The sequence below is a fragment of the Eriocheir sinensis genome, chromosome 5, assembly GCF_024679095.1.
Source record: "Eriocheir sinensis breed Jianghai 21 chromosome 5, ASM2467909v1, whole genome shotgun sequence".
NCBI lineage: Eukaryota > Metazoa > Arthropoda > Malacostraca > Decapoda > Varunidae > Eriocheir > Eriocheir sinensis.
Window position 1 is genome coordinate 9,559,106 of NC_066513.1, and position 5,883 is coordinate 9,564,988.

The window sequence follows — 5,883 nt, forward strand, 5'->3', positions numbered from 1 at the left end:
TACCCTCTCATTCTTAATTTGGCTCACATCTTTTCTCCCGCGCGGCCGTTCTCCAAACCCTCTTTTACTTCCTCATTATCTCAATCTAAATTTTGTCATCCATTTTGTTTTTTTTCCTTTCATCTCTTCCTCTTACTCCTCCTTCCCAACCGTGTTTTTACTTATCCTTCCTTTTATTTCGTTTTTTCAGCCTTATTCGTATATTTTTTTATCCTTCTTCTTTTCTGTTTGTATCGTCTGTTTTGTCTTTTTTGTCTTTCCATTTTATTGTTCTTGCCTTTCATCTTCCTCCTTCCTCCTATTTCAATTTTGTATGTTATTTTTGTTTTTACTAGTACTTCCTCGTTTTGCTTTTCTGCGTTTTACATTATCATAATATTAATCTTCCCAATTTCTACCCATTTAAATACTCTCTTTTGTTTCTCTTCTTTCCCATCCGTGTTTAGTTTATCCTTTTTATTGTTTTCTTCCAACTTTTTCTATTTCTTTTCATATCCTCTTACTTTTTCATATATTCTAAGTCTTATTTCGCCTCTTATCCCTTCTCCCTACTCTGCCTTGCTTTAATTCTTCCATTGCCTTTCTCTTAACTCTCCTTTTTGTATCCTTACGTTCTTTGAATTCTAATTCCTTGACATTTTTTCTTCCGCTTCCTTCTCCCGTTTTCTTGTTCATCTTCTTGTTTCGTGTTTGCATATTTTGTTTTCACCTCATCTAATATTTTTTTCCTTTACTTTTCTTCTCCGTTCCTCTACTTTTCCTTCTTTTCTTAATCTTATTCTTTCAAAACTCTCACTTACTCATACTTATTATTTCCATATTTCTCCTTATCTTCTTTTTTCTACTCATTTACTTTCCTTCGATATTTGGGTTCCCCTTTATCATTTTCCTCCTATTCTCTTCCTCTCTTGCAGTAGTGGTGGTGATGGATGGGTGGGGGGCGGCTGTATGGTAGTTCTGGCGGTTGAAGAGCCTGCCATGATGGTATTAATGGTAGTTATCCAAGTGGTGGGTGATTAGTAGTGGTGGTAGCGGTGTTCGTTATAATGTTGGTGGTAGGTATGCATATTTTGAATTTGACTCTGCGGGTTTGATGTACCATGTTTCACTGACTATTCTTCCAGTGTGTGTGTGTGTGTGTGTGTGTGTGATCGCGTATTCCCGTTCTGTGTCACATTTATGCACAGCTCTCCTCCGCCCGCCCTTCTCGTGGCCTGACAGCCAATCACACAGCAGAGCCGCGTGTGGGATTTGGATGGGGCAGTGTCACGAGTTGCGTCCTGAGGGTCGGTGCTGGGTCCTCTGCTTTATATTATTTTCATCAATGACTTGGACACAGGAATTAGTAGTGATGTCAGTAAGTTCGCAGATGATACCAAGATCGGTAGAGTAATCCAATCAGACAGGGCCGCTAGGGTTCTCCAGGATGAGCTTGACAGACTATATGATTGGGCGGGAAGTGGCAGATGGAATTCAATGTCGGGAAGTGTAGCATTTTGAGTGTAGGTAGGAATAACTCCTCACACAATTACTCCTTAAATGACACTCTAAACAGGTCCGGGCGTGAGAGAGACTTAGCTACGGTCACACTTGCTATTGTTAACGCAAGCCTGGCTTTTGTTTTCGTTGGCTTGCCAGCGATACGCGCAACAGTCTGGTCACACCACATGCAAAGTCCGCTCGCTAGCTAGCGGATCATATCATAACAACACTAGCCGCTATGGAGGAAGCACTTCTTGGATTCGCTCTGTCCACAATTACTCTTGCCACTTGTTTTGTAGCCAGTGAGGACTTAAAGAAGAAAAGAAAAGTGAAACGAAAGTGGATAAGACCATGGCTGGCAAGTGTGTTCGCTCTTGCTCTTGCTCTTGCTGTACAGGTGACCCGTTAGAAAGTCACCGAGGTCAAATAAGAAATGAATATTATATTTCCATTAAAGAAAAAAAATACATTTGGAAATTTTCTTGTATTGTCGTTTAGCTTTTATATTACGCATTTAAAGTCCCTCCCCAAAAAAGAAATGGAATATTTTTTGATTGCATGTATGCTGAATAAACGATAGTTTCTTATTCCCTTCCATTCGGCTACCGCTGCCGCCAGCAGTACGGCCAGTGAAAACGGTCCGTATCGATAGCTCAAAGCAGCCGATATCATTAGCTCGTGCAGCGCAAATGGCTGGCCGATCAAGCCGTACCGCTGGATCCAGCGATATCAGTAGCTAGTGTGACCGCACCTTTAGGAGTCCTAGTGAGCGATGACCTCCGTCCTAGGGCTCAATGCATTCAGGCTAAAAATCGGGCCATCAGAGTACTTGGTTTCATCTCAAGGAGCGTAGGCAATAGGAGCGCTGAAGTCATCCTCAAAATTTACGTAGTATTAGTTAGACCTCATCTCGATTATGCAGTTCAGTTCTGGTCCCCCACTATAGAATGGATATCAAGATGTTAGAATCTGTACAGAGGAGGATGACAAAGATGATTCAGGGGGTGAGAAACTTGCCTTATGAAGACAGGCTGAAGCATTTAAATCTACACTTTCTAGAAAGGCGAAGGTTGCTAGGAGACTTGATCGAAGTCTACAAATGGATGAAGGGCTTTAATAAAGGATTGTCAATAAGATTTTGATAGTAAAAGAGCCAGGTAGGACGCGTAGCAATGGTTTTAAGTTAGACAAATTCAGATTCAACAAAGACATAGGCAAGAATTGGTTCACCAATAGAGTGGTGGACGAATGGAACAGGCTTGGGAGCCATGTTGTGGGTGCCAATACCGTAGATACATTCAAGAAGAGGTTGGATAAATTCATGGATGGTGAGGTAAGGTGGGGTTGAGTGTACAGGAGCTGCTTTGCATAGGCCACCAGGCCTCTTGTAGAATCCTGACGTTCTTATGTTCTTATGTTCTTATGTTCCATTTCCGTAAAATTCGTCAAGTTCATCTGTCTTTTCAACATAAAAAGGTCAAAGATACATAAGTGTGTACTATGTGGACGTATTTTTTTATTATTCTTTCATTTGATTTTGTTCGACTTTGATTAAATCAAGTCAGTGAAGAAATAGAACGGCCAGACTGGTGTGTTGACATCATCACTTGATGAGAGAGAGAGAGAGAGAGAGAGAGAGAGAGAGAGAGAGAGAGTTTTGTGGGAGCGATTTTCAGGTGGATGGAAACAATTTTGTTAGCAAAATTTTGACATTTTGATTTATTGATGAAGGAGTTATTGGCAAGTCGGAGAACAGATTTGGCACGATTCTTGGCATAAATGTGAAGACCATTATTAGCAAAAGTTCTAGGGCTCCGGCACCTTCTGTGAGCTGCCTCAATCGTTGATAGCACGCGAACAAGCGTGACTGAACCAGGGAGTTTTGCCATGATAAATGAATAACGCGGAATGTGTGGCTCCATCCCGATCTCACCTCCGTCACGCTCTGGGCACGCGTCTCAGACCTGGAAGCTATAATCATTCCGCAGAGAACGAGAGAGAAAATAAAACTCAGGTCATCACACTGAGCTGAAGCATACTGGCAAGAGCATTCTAATACCTTTCATTTAAATATAGTTTTAAAACAGGTGGTCGTTCAGACAACTCCTTACATAACGTTTCTTGTTCTGAGGTGCAACACGACCCCGCTATCCCTGCCTAAGGTTTTTTGTAAGACAATATTTTCTATTTTTTCATTTGAAATATAAGATAAGAAATGTAAGCACACATGCGTCCAAACACTCCCCACAGATGCGACACTCTTGAACAATTTGTTCCGTAGAAGTGGCACCGTTCCATGGGATGCGTTCCTCTGCATGGTGATTTTAGTCAGCTGGCGAGCCGTTCCTCTCAGTGTGATTGTGGTGCTTCTTGGCACTCCTCAGTCTCTGTTATCACCAGTCAGCGACAGTTACTGTTCAGCGGGTGTTGAGAAATGCACCCGGAATGTACGTCACCTGTACGTCGCTGAACATTTGAGTTTGATCACGACGCTGTGTACTCGCCCGGTGCTCACAGAAACTCGCCACCACTCGGCTTTGCGCCTCTCTTGGCACGACTTCTGCTGCGGGAGTTGGTGCCCCGATGTGTCTATCCCTCGTAGAAATGCCTTGTTTCGTATCTGGGCGGGACGTGGCTGCTGGCGTTGTGCTGGCGGTGCTGTGAGTGGCGGCTGTTGGTGTAGTTGTGTGCAGCATACCAGCCACTGTTTTGCTGGAAGGAGTCGTTCCTCCGCTGTGTCGGCCTCTCGAGGTGCCGAGGTGCGCCACGCAGCAAGTTAGAGGCGGATCTAACGGGCTGCTGGTGAGGCCTCGAGGTAAAGTTGGGAGGCTGAGTGACTTGGAGCGGCGCGGCGTATCTGAAGGTGTCGTGGCCACGGTACACCTCACGTTCCTTAACGGGGGCGCGGAGGTTACCAAGGTTAAAGCACACGTGTCCTGGACAGGTGGACCGTGGCATCTTTTCTTTCTTCAGGATACCTTTAGGAGACTTCCCTTCAGTAGTGGTATTCATTTGTGCACAGCGAGCTGCTCCAACTGTTTGCTGGTGTCGTGTGTTGTGTTTCTTTACCGCGTCCTTTGCTGGCCCTTTCTGTGGCTTCACTGTTCTTTCCTTTCGCCTTTCCAGCTCAGGACGAATGCTGGAGAGAGGGAAGCCATACCTGAAGTAGTCGTAGCCACAATACAGTTCACGATCCTTGAAGAAAGTGTTCAGGTTCTGGAAGTTAAAGCGCACACATTTATGAGCGGTGCTGGCCGTCTTTCCTTTCTTGAGGATCCCTGTGAGATGTTGTGGCTCATTGATTTTGTTGGCTGAATCTGTTGCTTCCTCTGTTACTGTTTTCTGAGCCTCTGGTAGTTTGTTTACTGCTTCCTTTGGTGGCTCTTCCTGTGGCTCCACTGCTCTCTCCTTTAAGCTTTTCAGATCAGGACGAATGCTGGAGAGAGGGAAGCCATACTTGCAGTAGTCGTAGGCACAGTACAGCTCACGAATTTTGACGAAAGTGTTCAGGTTTTGGAAGTTGAACCTGATAGTTTTCTTGACCGGAGTTTGAGATGCATCCCGCTGTTTGAAGCTGCTGATAAGGGGTATCTTTTCCGGTGGGCCGGTAACGGCCTTGCTCCTGCTGGAAGGAGCGTCCCCAGCCGTGCCTTGGTGCCCGGAGGGGAGCTCATCGTATACCTTCTTTATTTTCTCTCTCTTGACCATGTGCAGAGTAATTACGAGAGTTTGAACACTCTTGCCATGGCTCTCCAATTGCGTGCAGTCTTTTTGTGAGACTGTTGTATCATCCAGTGGCTTCTGGACCTTCTCTCTCTTCACCAAGTGGATTATGATGATGAGAGTCTGACGCCTCCTGCCAGTGGCCTCCTTTTCGCCCTTCCCCACCACCCCATCAGCATCCAGCAGGGTGTCATATGGTTTCATCTGCTCCTCATTATTGATGTGCTTTCATCTGCTCATCAATATCGAGGTGCTATCATCTGCTCCTCAATATCGATATGCTAAGGACATTGCTAAACTAGAAGGTGTTCAGCGTCGAGCAACAAAAATGATCCCTTCCTTGCGCAACAAATCCTACGAAGAAAGGCTTTCCACCCTTTACATGTTCTCTCTTGAGAAACGTCGCCTCCGAGGAAAACTGATCGAATGTTTTAAAATACTTAATGGTTTCACGAATGTAGACAGATCAAAATTGTTTCTGATCGATGACACGTTGCGAACGAGGAACAATGGCACAAAACTCAAATGTAGACAAGTAAATTCAGACTGCACCAAATTTTTCTTCACCAACGTTGTAGTGCGAGAATGGAATTAGCTCCCACCATCAGTGGTCCAGTGTAACACGATTGACTCCTTTAAAATAAAGCTCGACCGTCACTTCCTTCAACTTAATATTAA